Source organism: Glycine max, chromosome 1 (assembly GCF_000004515.6).
Source record: "Glycine max cultivar Williams 82 chromosome 1, Glycine_max_v4.0, whole genome shotgun sequence".
Classification (NCBI taxonomy): Eukaryota; Viridiplantae; Streptophyta; class Magnoliopsida; order Fabales; family Fabaceae; genus Glycine; species Glycine max.
Genome location: NC_016088.4, coordinates 8,141,137 through 8,157,096, shown reverse-complemented (window position 1 = coordinate 8,157,096; position 15,960 = coordinate 8,141,137).

The window sequence follows — 15,960 nt, the reverse complement described above, 5'->3', positions numbered from 1 at the left end:
CGCCATCGGACACGACTGTGTCTGAATGGCAAAGGGGTGCGGAATGACCAAATTTTGTCTCCGCGTGTCATCGGGCCTGCCGCCTCTGGATGACAAAGGGTGCAGAATGACCAAATTTTGTCTCTGTGCGCCATCGGACACGACTGTGTCTGAATGGAAAAGGGGTGCGGAATGACCAAATTTTGTCTCCGCGTGTCATCGGGCCCGCCGCCTCTGGATGACAAAGGGTGCAGAATGACCAAATTTTGTCTCTGCGCGCCATCGGACACGCCTGTGTCTGAATGGCAAAGGGGTGCGGAATGACCAAATTTTGTCTCCGCGTGTCATCGGGTCCGCCGCCTCTGGATGACAAAGGGTGCAGAATGACCAAATTTTGTCTTTGCGCGCCATCGGACACGACTGTGTCTGAATGGCAAAGGGGTGCGGAATGACCAAATTTTGTCTTCGCGTGTCATTGGGCCCGCCGCCTCTGGATGACAAAGGGTGCAGAATGACCAAATTTTGTCTCTGCGCGCCATCGGACACGACTGTGTCTGAATGGCAAAGGGGTGCGGAATGACCAAATTTTGTCTCTGCGTGTCATCGGGCCCGCCGCCTCTGGATGACAAAGGGTGCAGAATGACCAAATTTTGTCTCTGCGTACCATCGGACACGACTGTGTCTGAATGGCAAAGGGGTGCGGAATGACCAAATTTTGTCTCCGCGTGTCATCGGGCCCGCCGCCTCTGGATGACAAAGGGTGCAGAATGACCAAATTTTGTCTCTGCGCGCCATCGGACACGACTGTGTCTGAATGGCAAAGGGGTGCGGAATGACCAAATTTTGTCTCCGCATGTCACATGACCTCAGGGTCAGTATGACAGATCTTGTGGGGCGGCCGACAAAAGCAAGGCTCTTGCTCCTACGTATCCTCCAATGAGGAACTCAGACCTACGTAGTTCTAGATAACTTGTGAGACTTGAAAAAGTCTCCACCGGAAGATGCTGACATCTCCGAAAAGGGCCCAGATGACCACATTGGCCTCTGCTCATCAATCACACTTGGGGTCACTGAATGACGAGGTGCGGATAACCGTAAGGTGTCTCCGCGGGTTACCAGCTTTTGAGTCATGGTAACAAAAAGCGGTGTGGTCGACAAAAGCGAGGCTCTTGCTCCTACGTATCCTCCAATGAGGAACTCAGACCTACGTAGTTATGGATAACTTGTGTGACTTGAAAAAGTCTCGGTGTTTTCTCCACTAAAATGCAAACATGCTTTAGCAAAGAGACAAATATTCCAACTGATTAGAGCAGCATATGCTTTTTTGAGTGAAAAACAATGCGTCCACCGGGGAAGGAGAGTATGTTGATGAAATCCCCCATAACCATAAATGAGATTTTGGATGTTTAGCATTTCATTTCTAAATGACCATTTAGAGGAAACACTGGGTTCGACAAAATAGAAGAAAATCACTCAAAGTGTATCAATCTCGCACAGGTAAGTGTTTCATCCTAATTCCGAACCATAGATATGTCATGACTTGATTTTGCCATTTATTTCCTATCAAATCAAAAATTACATGCGTGATCATGGATCAATAGGACTTCCCTTGGGAATGGGTTCTTTTGATGGGTTTTTAGGCTTTTGTGTGTTTTTGGCTTTTGATTTTTGGTTGGCTTTTTCATTTTCTGTTTTTGTTTAGTGCGGGGCGAAAAAGTCGCTAGCGCACAGGATTTTGGTTGGTAATCAAAGGGAGAAGACCACTTTTAGATCATGGTTTCCTTTTCTTTCTTTTGTTCATTTGGTGACAATTCTGTATTGTTCAGATATCGTCTGGTCCAAGGACCTCTCGGCATATTTCTTCTGGTTTCTTTGACCAGGAGCTTTCTTCTTTTTACTTCTCTTTTTTTCTTTCTCCCATTCTTTGATTGGGAATTTTTCTTTCTTTTTTCCTTTGATTCGAAATTTTCCTTCTCTTTTTCTTTGATTGGAAATTTCCCTTCTCTTCTTTTTTGCTTCCGAGGGTAAGGATTGACATTCTCACCTTGGGTCAAGGTTTACGGTGAGTCAGGATTTTGGCTCAAGACTTGTAGAATGGCTAGGCATGATACATGTCAGGGCTTGGTTTGGTTCAAGGATAAAAAGGGATGCCCCACATTATTTCCATGACACAAATGCAAAAATGATGATTTGGAAATTTTATGCAAAACTGGTCATGCATGCACCTATGCGGACGCTCAAGTGTCAAATTTTTATGGTCATGTGATGCTAGGGCTCAGGATTCATTTCCTCTATTTTATTTAACCCAATGTTTCCAAAATATGTTCTTTTATCAATTTGTGCATTCATCCGAGTCCATTTTGGGTACTCGGGAAAATTTTCACAGCATTCACCCTTCAGGTGTGCACACATTTTTTTTCAACAACTAGCTATGATCAGCGAATTTTTTTTTTTTCAAAGAAGAGTTGGAAGTCATCTCTTTTCGAAAGCATGTTGGTTTTTCAGCTAGACAACTTATTTTTCTTTTTCTCTCTCTTTTTTTTTATTTGTTTATTTCTTTTTCTTGTTTGTTTTTGTTTTTTTTTTCTTTTTTTTTCATGAGGTATTTTGCTACCTAAACATGTGTATATTTTTGTGAGGTATTTTTGCTATATACATGCATGTCCAAGGTATCTTGCTACCTAAACATACATATATATATTTTGTGAGGTATCTTTTTGCTACATACATGCATATCTAAGGTATCTTGCTACCTAAACATACATATATATTTTGTGAGGTATGACTACCTTCCGAGCTTGTGCTCGTTTTATTTAAATTCTTAGGATCATGAGCAACTAGGTGTGTCCCAATAAGACTTGAGAAACAAAAGGTGATCAAATAGCAAGCAGAAATTTAAAAGTTACTAGGTTGCCTCCTAGTAGCGTTTTTTTAACGTCTTGAGCTGGACGCCTTATGACTTGTCGGTCACTGACCTAGTACTTTGCTTACCTTTGGCTTTGGACTTGGTCGCCTATGGGTCGGCCATGTGTCGTAGGCAACGCTCTAACCTTTTTATGGATGAGCTGAGGTGAACTCTAGAGGTGGTGGCGGTGTGTCTATTGCCCGCTACCGGCCATCCCAATGCTGCTGTGGTGTTTCGCCCTGCGCCTGCCTGGGGGCGCAGTACTTCTTGATGAAAGCTCGATTGGTAGGGGGGCCTGATAACCTTGCTGGGGGCGACAGGCACTCCCTAGAACTGACAGAGACCCGTAATTAGAGCTTGACAACTCCAAGACCCTGTTGGACTTCTTCGGGTCCACTGGGTGTCTTGCAAGCGCGATCCCTGCAAACAATAGATGAAATCAGAAATCAGTTGAGCGATGTGCATACTTACCTATGATGGCGTGACCTTGCCGGGGGGGTACGGGCAACCTGTAGGATTGATAGAGGCCCGTAACTAGAGCTGGAAACCCCAGGGCCCTGTTGGACTTCTTCAGGTCCACTGGGTGTCTCTGTGGGTGCGATCCCTGCAAACAATAGATGGTATCAGAAATCAGTTGAACCATATGCATACTTACCCATGTCGGGACGACACAGACCAACTGATACTTTTGCAGGGGGAGATTGGCATTGCGGTCGCTGGGCAGAATGTTGCTAAGTAGCAATGTCATCTATATCTGTGTAAGAGTGGTCATGTTGGTGCGCATGATCCGCACTCGTCTCTTTGCAGCGGCACGGGTGAAATCTTGCCCCGGTATGCATAGTAGCTGTGTGATAGCCTCCCTCTCTGGTTGTGCTCGCACAGTTGGCCCTCCTCCAATATCAGGGGGTGGCCCAGGAACCGTTAAAAGGAAACTACTGGTCCCTTAACCGGGACTGCAAGTCTCGGTTAAGCATTTAAGGACAGAGGACCTTAAATTCTCTTAAGGTGCAGATGTGGAGCACACTGAAAATGAGCACACGTAGCCCTCTAAAGGTGAGGGCGTGCAGCCCTCTGTTGGCGAGGACGTGTAGTCCTCTTCAAGGTGAGGGCATGCAGCCCTCTGTTGGCGAGGACGTGTAGTCCTCTCAAGGTGAGGGCGTGCAGCCCTCTGTTGGCGAGGACGTGCAGTCCTCTCAAGGTGAGGGCGTACAGCCCTCTGTTGGCGAGGACATGTAGTCCTCTCAAGGTGAGGGCGTGCAGCCCTCTGTTGGCGAGGACGTGTAGTCCTCTAAAGGTGAGGGCGTGCAGCCCTCTGTTGGCGAGGACGTGTAGTCCTCCCAAGGTGAGGGCGTGCAGCCCTCTGTTGGCGAGGACGTGTAGTCCTCTGAAGGTAAGGACGTGTAGTCCTCTAAAGGCAAGGACGTGTAGTCCTCTAAAGGTGAGGACATGTAGTCCTCGGAAGGTGAGGGCGAGGACATGTTGTCCTCTGAAGGTGAGGACATGTAATCCTCGGAAGGTGAGGGCGTGTAGCCCTACGAAGGCGAGGGCGCGTAGCCCTCTGAAGGTGAGGACATGTAGTCCTCGGAAGGTGAGGGCGTGTAGCCCTACGAAGGCGAGGGCGCGTAGCCCTCTGAAGGTGAAGACATCTAGTCCTCTGAAGATGAGGACGTATAGTCCTCGGAGCCGAGGGCGTGTAGCCCTCTAAAGGTGAGGACATGTAGTCCTCTGAAGGTGAGGGCATGTAGCCCTACGAAGGTGAGGAGGTGTGGTCCTCTGATGGCGAGGGCGCGTAGCCCTCTGAAGGTGAGGACGTGTGGTCCTCTAAAGGTGAGGGCGTGTAGCCCTACGAAGGTGAGGACATGCAGTCCTCAGATGGCGAGGGCGTGTAGCCCTCTGAAGGTGAGGACATGCAGTCCTCTGATGGTGAGGACGTGTGGTCCTCTAAAGGTGAGGGCGTGTAGCCCTACGAAGGTGAGGACATGCAGTCCTCTGATGGCGAGGGCGTGTAGCCCTCTGAAGGTGAGGACATGCAGTCCTCTAATGGCGAGGGCGTGTAGCCCTACGAAGGTGAGGACATGCAGTCCTCTGAAGGTGAGGGCGTGTAGCCCTACGAAGGGGAGGACATGCAGTCCTCTGAAGGTGAGGACGTGTGGTCCTCTAAAGGTGAGGGCATGTAGCCCTACGAAGGTGAGGACATGGAGTCCTCTGATGGCGAGGGCGTGTAGCCCTCTGAAGGTGAGGGTAACTAGTACCCAAGGCGAGGGCGGGTAGCCCTCTCAAGGCGAGGACGTGTAGTCCTCTAAAGGTGAGGGTACTAGTACCTAAGGGTTCACCCTTATGAGAAAGCAAGAGATCGACTCATCGAGAGGATCGGTCATCCCAAATCCACACGACTGGATATTAGATGTAGGAAATCTATGCAGTTAACATAATTTTTAGGGATGCAGATGCATGCAACCTTTGTCGTGAAATTTGGTAAATGCGGACTTCATATGAACCAATGCAATGTAATGGAAAGTTGTACAATGTTCATGACATTCTTTCCCTATTTTGTGATTTTGATTTTGATTTAATTTTTTGGAAAACACAGATTGACTGTCCTTTTGAAAGAGGTGATAATTCATGCAACCTCATCCTATCTTTTTGTAAATCTCTCCGGGAACTCCCTCAGAGTGCATGTTCTTTTTAATTTAGTCACTTGACCATTTTGGAGTGACGGCAATGGAGCCATTTGATGTTTAACCAATCCATTGAAATTCCAGGGTTTGTCCCCCTTTATTATTATTTTTTTTATTTTTTAAAAAAACATCGATGGGTGAGAACTTTTGATTTGCCCTTATGTTCACTTGAGGCTCATGCACGATGCCCCTCATTGCCCCAGTGTAAGGCTTTGAGGTACCAATTGTTATCTTTCGTCATGACCTTGTAGCAAGGAACCTATTGGGTGAGAACTTCTAATCTGCCCCTAGGTTCGTTTGAGGTTTATGCATAGTGCCTTTCATTGCCCCAGTGTAGGGCTCTAAGGTATCCATCATTGTTTTGTTTTCACAACCTTGTAGCAAGGGAGAATGAAAGAAGCAGTTGATTTTTGCAAAAAGAATTTTCCAAGGACGAGAAATATTTGAAGGATTTTTCAGTTGATGTCTTGATGATGCTAAAAGATCAAGTGCTTCTAAGTTTTATTCAAGACAAGAATCCAAGAAAATGTATGATCAAGTTGATCTCTAGAATCTTTAGGAAGAAGTTTCCAAATTGAAAAAAAAAAGGTTTGACCAAAGAATTCTATCATTTCAAATTGAGATTTTCTTTCCGGTAATCGATTATCAGCAGCTGAAAATGTTTATCACAGTCACTAGAAATTTGAATTCAAAATTTATAATGTGTAATCGATTACACATGGATGGTAATTGATTACCAGCAGTTTTTTTTTTTGAAAATTTTAAAATCTGTAATCGTTTGCACAAGTCTTGTAATCGATTACCAGAGGGGATTTTCAGAAAATAATTTCCAAGAGTCACATCTATTCAAATTTTTTATGAATGGCCATTAAAAAGAGTTTTCATTGCCCAAAAGTTTTATCCTATCAAAAGATTAAGAGAGTTTTTATGAACTGAAATGTCTTATCCTCTCAAAAAGATTCCTTGGTCAACCACTTGCATATTCAATAAGGAATTTTGATTGATCTTCATTGTACAATCTATCTCTTTTAAGAGAGATTTCTTCTTCTTATTTCTGAAAAGGGATTAAGAGACCGTGGGTCTCTTGTTGTAGAGGATTCCTGAACACAAGGGAAGGGTTGTCCCTGTGTGGTTCAGACTTTGTAAAAGGAGTTTTACAAAGAGAGTGGAAAATCTCAAGTGGGTTGCTTGAGGACTGGACGTAGGCGCGGGAAGTGGCCGAACCAGTATAAATCAAGTTTGCATTCCTCTCTTTAAACTTCTTTTATTTATTGCCATCTATCTTTTGCTTTAAAGAAGTTTATTTTGAATTGTCTTTTGAGTAATTCATGTTAAGGGTGCATTGTTAATCCAAAAAGAAAGAGTGATAGTTCAATTGGGGAATAGTCTTTGCATCTTAATTCAACCCCCCTTTTTCTTAAGGTAACTGAGGCCATTTGTCCAACATCCTATTCTTGATAACTCACTTTTCTCTAAAAAGACAAAATGAGGTCACATGAACGTCTATATTTTTACTTGAAAACACAGTCAATCAAATGCCTTTTTATTTTTTATTTTGAAACTTATTTTTTATTTTGAAACTTATTTGTTTTGAACTTTACTCGTTGTTTTACGGCACCCCCACCAACGTGCAAGACGAGTAATCTTTGATTGAACAGTCTTAGAAGTCAACACTCAGGAGCGCAGGTCGCTTGAGCAAACAGACCAATGGCTTGCACCCACATTCCAGTGAAAGTTGAATAAGCAAACATGCGTTTGTGAGAGGATGAGGGACAAAGATATCAACTTTATCCATTTCATTTAACATTGTAACTGTGGTTTACAATAATGGCATAAACTTGGAAATCCTGATGAGTCATTAGAGACACCTAACAACAGCCTTCAAAATTGCCCCATGTGTGGCATCTCTTGTCAATGTCAAGATTTACACACAATTCTCCTCAAATTTCAGCCAGCCCGCATCAATTAGACCTTGCACCTTACGCTTCAGAGCCCTACAATGCTCAATGGAACGCCCCGGGGCTTCTCCGTGACAAGCACACGTTGCGTTCGAGTCGTATTCTCGGAGAAATGGAGGTTGATGAACCTTGGCTAGGGTTATGGCTATCATTGAATTATCAAGTAGATATGGGAGCAAGTCAACATAGGACACTGGAATTGGGGTGAATTCTACAGGCTTTCTCGCTGCAAAATTCATTTCTTGGCTGGTGTTTTTGGTTTGTGCTAAAGGTGGTGTTCGTCATTGGAAGTGCGGTAGACAGACTTTGTGGTTGATTTAGGGATGGCCTTTGTGGATAAATGGGCGGTAGGTAAGGAGAAGGGTTGAGTAATGACATTGTTGGGTTGGTGGGAAACTTGGTCGTACAGGAATGGCAGTCACAGCATGGGTTTCTCCCTCATCGTCACCCTCTTTATTTGCCCCAGTTTTCTCATTCGTCCAAGCAGGATGATTAAATTTGCCTCTTTTCAGATCCACTTCGATCCTTTCACTGGCGAAGACCAAATCCGCAAAGCTTTGAGGGTGCGTAGCCCACCATCTTTTCATAGTAGAGTATCGATAATGTGTCTACCATCACGATCATTATCTCCCTTTCCATCATTGGGGGTACCACCTGGGCCGCCAGATCCCTCCACCTTTTGGGCGTATTCTTTGAAAGATTTGTGCCCCCTTTTTGCACATGTTCTGTAGTTGCATCCTATCCGAAGACATTATACTGACACTGCTTAACGAAGGCAACCACTAGGTCCTTCCAAGAATGGACTCGGGAAGGTTCCAAGTTAGTGTACCAGGTAACAGCTACCCAGTAAGACTTTCTTGGAAGGAATGTATCAGTAATTCCTTATCTTTTGCGCATGCCCCCATCTTCCGATAATACATCTTTAGATGGTTCTTGGGACAAGTAGTCCCCTTGTACTTGTCAAAGTCCAGCACCTTGAACTTGGGAGGGGTGATGATATTGGGTACTAGGAACAACTCTTTTAGATTAGCAAAGGCATAATCTTCACCTCCTTCAATGGCCCTGAGCCTTTCCTCTAAATGATCTAACTTTTCCATTTCTGCCATAGCACGAGGGTTTTTACTTGTTGTGGAATGCAAGAGGTGTAGCTGGGGGTGATACTGAGGGCCTTCCGAAGTGTTTTCAAGGGGTATACCACCAACTGCTTGCCCTTCAGTGGCATATCCGAGCCAAGGCTCGAAGTCGGCTAGATTGTGGTGGGGAATTTCATGTGTCTCTTCCACGGTTTAAGAGACATGTGCATGATCAGTTTGGGGTTGCTGGCTCTCAATGGGTATAGGAGTGGAGTTATTGACATTCTTATTGGGAGTGTACGCCACATTGGGTGGCGTATAGTTGAGAGGCAAGCCATATGGCGGGAAGGCGTGCTCGTTTTGAATTTGCACATCATGGGGGCCGCCCGTACTTCCCAAATCTTTGCCTACCATATCTGAGGTTGGATGATTCATTTGGTTGATGCCGGATGGGGACGTCGGGTTCACCTTAGCAACAACGCTGGTAGCGGCAATTGCAACCGCATTGGCTTCCATTATCTTCTTCACGCTCATCATGGCCTCCATCATTGTGGCCATTTTCTCTTTAATGGCCTCCATGCCGGCCTTCATCTTCTCTTGTATCTCCTCTACTTCACCCATTACTCTAGCTCTAGCACAAGTTCGGTGAGGGCACCGTAAAGCATGTTTTTTTTTCTTTTTTATAACAATGATTAAGTTCTCTTTTTTTTTTCAAGGAAAGAATGTAATGAGCAATGCAACCAATGAAAAGTATGAATGTATGTGAATGATGCATAGTTGAAGTATTGCGAATTTTTACGCAGGACATGGGGTTGAATCAATTTAAATTTTCAACATGGTTCATGACATCTTTGTCAAGGTGAAACTAGAAGTAACAAGGATATCAACAATCCTAAACATGTTTGGCAGTAGACGAAGCAATGATGTAACACGATCCATCTTTTGCCCCAATTTTTGCAAGATGGTCACTTCCATGCTTCAACTTGACTCGATGAACCTTTTCGTAAAAGCGGGAGCTTGGTTCAAACCCCATATCCCAGGGAATGGCAATTTTGATTGCCAATACTTCAACAACATTTCATAGGGATGAAAGACTCGAGAATACGCATGCTATGCATGGAAAATGTAATTATGAGATTGAGATGCCCGAAGAAACATCCTTTCTTAGTTAAACATGCATTAGGTACCATGTTCAATCATTTTGTTTTTAAGTGAAATGGGTTTATGATCCCAACATGGTTGGCTCATGGTACCAAATATATGCAACTAAGAATGCAGCGTGAATTTTCGTACTTCCCTTTTTTTTTGTTTTTGTTTTGTAGAGGAAAATACAAGGATCATGTATGAGCAAACAAAAAGTATGTTGAACGCATATGATGATGCAATGACTCATGCAAAATGGGAATGTGATAACGGACAAATGCAGGAACGATATGTTCATTATGATGCTGAAGAGATGTTTATGCGGTGCATGATATGAATGCATTTTACAGACACGAGAGCCCGGAAAATTATCTCTTCTTACTTGCGCATTTGGGGGCGCAGTGCCCCATGTGTACAATTAAGAAGGTGATATGGACCTTCCGGCTTCCCGTGACAAAGGACGAGACCAACATACAATGCATGCTAGAGATAAAATGCGGGAGTGACTTGATTCGCACTGATTTTTGGAGTAAAAACGTGGGATAAACTCATCTTATTCAAAAAGTTATAACTAGTCAAGATCTGAGCGACAATACAAACTTCCTAGCGGTTTCCAATCATATGGTCCATTAAGTCTATCATATGCTGACAATAGCTGAGAAGTCTGTGGATCTCCTCGGGGGCGGAATAGGTGTCTGCCATTGCTTTGGCCTTGGCTAGCAATCGGGGAAGTTCTTGACTCCTGTTCAAAGTAAGAGCAAATTGGTCCATCCACATTGTTGCCTCTTGGTGCAATGAATCAATTACCCTTTCCCTTGCTTCCCTTTCTGCTGATATCTTGGCATACTCATCCTCTAGCCTTTGCTCGTGAGTCGCTGCTAGATTTAGCTTCTCTTTGCACTCATCGATGATGGCCCACATATTCCCTTCAGTCTCGCTTAACTGTTGGGACAAATTTCTTTTCGACCTAAGGCAAGCCTTTAGCTTGTCCTTCAAGATCATGCCTTTGACCCATGATGATTCCTTTCACCTCTTCGGAGCTTGAGCTCACTATTGCTGCCCTATAAAGCCCCTCAAAACTTTGTTTTGGTCGTGTTCTTCCTTGGTTTCTCGTTCCAAGGCTTCAGCGGTGGCCATATTGACGTCCCTTAGTTCATCATACTCTTTTCAGACTTTGATGGCTATGGACTTGAACTTCTCTTCGACTACCCGGGCTCTTTCAAGCTCTGCCTTTAGGGCTTGTACCTCATCACTTTCTTCCGAAGCTTTAACCTCATCGTCTCTCACAGTCTTTAGATTTGGGAGCCAATCCAATCCTTGTGTTTGGATTCTCAGCCACTTATGATAGCCGCCGATGATCCCATTACTGCTTCCCCTAAGCTCTCTGTCCTTTCTTCACGCCTTATCCCATGCCTTGCGAACTCCTTGGAGTACCCTCGCGTTGTGGTCACTGAAACCCCATGCGATGAAAGGCGTGATGCTTTCGTCTGATGGCACTCCTCTCATGGGACATCCTTCGCATGAAGATAGAATCCTGATTCTTCCTTCCTTCTAGCGAGGGAACCAATTAATAGACGCCCCTCCATGCTAGCCAAGAGTTGGTCCCAATTCGCCTTTCCTTTTTCGATGCACGAGTGGTGACCTTGTAGCGGATAGACGGGCCTACCTTCTTGGAGAAAAAGGTGTGAAACCAGCCACACATAGAGAGCCAGTGCACAACAAACAATTCTTGCGCTGCTCTTTTCACATCCCCGGTCGAACGTGTCATACATGGCCAAAATGGCAACGACCGGGCTTTCCTTGCCATGATGAAAGGCGAGGAAAACGTCAATCGCTGCTAGGTCCACTAACCCTTCCATATTCGGAAAGAGGACAACTCCAAATATCAAAAGTGCCAAGATGTCAATAAAAGAAATCCCATTCGCCTTGATTTGCCAAGGCCTTTGCCCTTTCCTCCAAACACTTCCTTGGTACTCCGACTACCCCATTCCTGTTTTGCTTTACACGGTCCAACTCTTTTGCTGAGATTTTCACTACCTTGGCAACTCTTGTCGTGGAGGGATAGAACCCAGAGAAAAGATATGGCTTCCTTCCTTCCAGTGGGCATCCCAGGATTTCTTCAAACTCTTTCACAGCCGGCACTAGCTGGAAGTCCTCGAATGTGAAGCACCTTAGGGGCTGGTCATAATACTGGGAAAGGGATGCAATCGGTTCCATGGAGACTTCTACCCTAGCTAGGTCCCAACTCTTACCATAGGCTTTGCGGAAGGCTTGCCGTTGAAGTTGACCCATTAGTTGCCCCAACTCTCGTAAACTAGTGACCTCTAAGCTCTTGATTTTGACTTGATAGAACCTCTTTTTAAGCGAAGGCTTTTGACTTGATCCCATGTTTTACTAAAGTGAAATAAAATCTAGTGCGAATCCAAACTCCGACATCTATCATGGGTGGAATGGATGAATGCATGAAGAAATGCATATGACACAGATGCAATTTACGAATACGGGAGCCCGAGAAATTGTTTCCTTCTTGGATACAATGTTTGGGCAGCATGGCACCCAACGTATGTTTTTAAGAAGGCGACACGGACCCTCCGTCAGTTTGCTAAAGTGAGGGGATCAAAGACGAAACCCACGCACGATGCATATGCGAAAGGCACAACACAGGGATGTACATAGTACGACAATATTCACAAACAAATATAAGCAAAAGGGTATATGATACTTATGCATGGCAGTGTGAAAAATGGCACGCAGCGTGTTTGCTCCGTGCCCCTATTTAAGGGACCTATAAGGGAGAGAGCTAACTAGGCTTTTAGTGATAACCCCCAAAGTAGTCATATCTCTCTTGATGGTTTCTAGAGGTATCATCCCCTTCGAAGAACATACAGCAGCAGTAGGGACTACTAGCAACAATATGTTTTCAAAGAGAAAAACTCTAGATGAGGGTTCACTGTAATCAAGCAAGTCGGAGACCTAGCATGATCACGGATTCACCTCCACTCCTTATGTTCCCACGAACCCGGGTATAGGGCCCCTTTCTCAACTCACCGTGTGTGCAAATAGTGTTAGTGTTTGTGTGCATCAAATGAATAAATATTTACCTCATGCATACAAAAAATGCACTAAAAGCATCAAAGAGTTATATATACAAGAACATAATAAAGGGAAACCAACAAAGGAGTATGTCATGATAAAACATTGCACAAGATTAAATGGCCTAACTCTCAAAAAATAGTCCCCAGTGGAGTCGCCAACTGTCGCAACCTACCTTTCGGCGGGAGGGTGACGCGTGACTCGCGGGATGCGTGTTCCACGAAAGGAATACGCGCGGAGTCGCCACCAATGTTTATTTGAGGAAAACGTCGGAAAAACCGGAAAAGACGCGATCTACGAACTTTAAGTGAAAGGTTCGGGAGTTGTATTTACGCACGGGGAAGGTATTAGCACCCCATACGTCCGTCCCAAGGGACGGCAGCCTTTAATCGAATGTGCAAACGTGACTTTGGTTTTTATGTTCCCTTTTATGTCCTTATATCCTTTATACCCTTTTTATATTTTTTCTCTTTTTGTGGTCGACAAGGGTGTTTCCCTTTGCTCCTACGTATTCCTCAATTTGCGATGAGGAAATCAGACCTACGTAGTTCTTTCTTATCAAGTGATTCCTTTTTACTTAAGAGGTGATCATTTTAAGGCGTTGGACCTTGAAAATGATCCATTTTACTTAGTAAGAAATTGAAATGACAAACTTCAAAAACCTATTTTTATGGACGAGCTTGACTAGGCGAGTTGATTTTAGCCTTAGTTTCACTTTACTTATTAGTCAATTCGGTTAAGAATGAGAAATTCCAAAGAGAAAAACGTCCGATTGATTTTCCGCTTTATTTTACTAAAAAGATGTTTTTTTTATTATTATATTATTTTTTACCTCTTTTTGATTTCCAACGTGGTTACGGCACGACCGAACGGTCGGAATTTATTTTAACCGAAGTTAACGGATAATACAATTCAAACGATCGGTGGAAATTTATTTTATTTTTAAGTTAAGCGAGAAATGACTTAAGTAAAATGGCTTAAGCACGTCAAGAGGGGGTATAAAAAGTAAATGAAACGAGAATAGAAATACACAAAACACAATGTGGACCACCATGGGTACATAGAACGAATCGAAAAGCTTGGTTCGAGGTACTTACCCGTTGAAGATCGAAGAACGATGAAGAACGAATGAAGAACGTCGAAGAACGGTTGAAACCTTTGCGAAATTCTTCACGGAAAACGTTACGGAAACGTTTCGGAAGCGCCTCGGCTTAGATTTTCTTCACGGAAACAATTTTTCCAAGCAAATTCGAAAGAGAGGGAAGTGCCTAAGGGGCTAAACCCTTTTCTTCTTCACTTCCTCCCCTATTTATAGCAAAATAGGGGAGATGGTTGCCGCCCAGCTCGCCCAGGCGAGCCAGGTTGCTTCCTCCTTCTGGAGGAATCTTCTGGAGGGCCCAAGTGGGCCTGGTTGCTATTTGCACCCCCATTTTTACTAAGTACACCCCCTCTGCTTTTTTTTTGGTGATTCTTTTTTCGTAAAGTTACGGAAACTTACGAATTTCGTAACGATACTTGTTTTCTTTCCGTAATGTTACGGAACCTTGCGGATTACATAATCATCCCCTTTTTGACTTATGGAATGTTACGGAACCTCAGTTAATTATGCAACGATGCTTCCATTTGATTTTCGGTGTGTCACGGAAACTTACGGATTGTGCATCAATATTTTTTTGGTTTTCCGGCATGTCCTATAATTTCACAAATTGCCTAATGATGGGTGCCAAGCACCTCACAAGGACCAAAGAAAGGTCGCAGGTCATCAAGCAAAGGTCCCCGGACGAAATTAGGGTATGACACAACCTTAATTAGATAGGGAAAAAGTTTACATTAATTACTCAGCAAGAATCCCCAACTGAGGGTTTAGCCTTCCATAGCAAGGAAGCTCCTTTTACAATGAAGAAAAGGAATTAAGAGAAATTGCTTGCTTACAAAGGAGTGGGGATGTCTCCTCCACCTCTAGGAATCTCACAATCACTCAAAATTTACAAATCTTCCTAAAAGATCAAAACTTGGCTCTTGCTTTGTTCTTTGCCTTTGTATTTCACTCTTCAAGCTCTGACGGCTACTCCTTTTTGTGTATTTTTTTCCTCCTCCTTCATTCACCACAAATCAGGCTTAAAAAAAAGGGCTTTTTGTCCGTGAAGGCATGCTTAGCGCCATTCTCATGCTAAGCGCGAGTAAGTGAGATTTGGCTTAGCGCCAATCTCGCACTTGGCACAGAAGAGACAACCGTCTCGCTTAGCGAGCTACATACGCGTTGGGTGATTACTGGCGTGGACGAACTCTCTTTAGGCTTATCCTCAATCGCTAAATCATTGCTGTCTCACTAAGCGCATGGTTAAGGCTTAGCAAGACAGCAACTTTTGCACCTTCATAATTTTCTCCTTTTTACATGAAATTGAGGTGAATTTTACATTAATTCATAAGGAAGGCTTCTATTGAGCACATATGAAAACTAAACTAGAAATATTTACAATCCTACCAAAAATAACCATAAATTGGGAGATTTATATACATTTTGTAAAAGTTTTCTATACAAAAGTTAGTCGTATAAGACGACTAACACTAGTCAATCTTGCTAAGCAAGCCTTCGGAAGCTGAAAGGTCCAAAAGCCTTTAAAACACTGAAGTTGGCAAAAATAAAAGAGAGAGACAGAGAGTTTTCACTAGAGGAAGCATAAGAGAAACAAGGAGAGCAGCAAAGAAAGCTTAGGCCAAAAAATAGAGAGATTTAGGGGTTAGAGGATGTAGGAGACATCCTCAACCATCTTCTTCAATTTCTTTCACCAAAAACAGTTCCTTTCTTATAGTTTGAGTTTCTTGCTTGTAATGGAAGGCTAAGCCTCTTTGTTGGGGAGCTCTACTGAAAAACCTTGATGTAACACTCTTACTATCTATTTAATGTTATTTTTATGTGTTCATTGCTTCTATCTATGCTTATTTTACATGCTTATGGCTTGATCACCCATTTGTATGTATAGTTAGGATTTTTAGCATTGGGAAATGCTTTAAAACCTTATAACTTGGAAGAGCAAGCTAGAAATTTGTATGTCTAGGAATAGAGTGCTGTGATCTAGTCCATATTATGTTGTAGGCTTAATGTAACTCTTTTAGACTAAGTTTGTTGA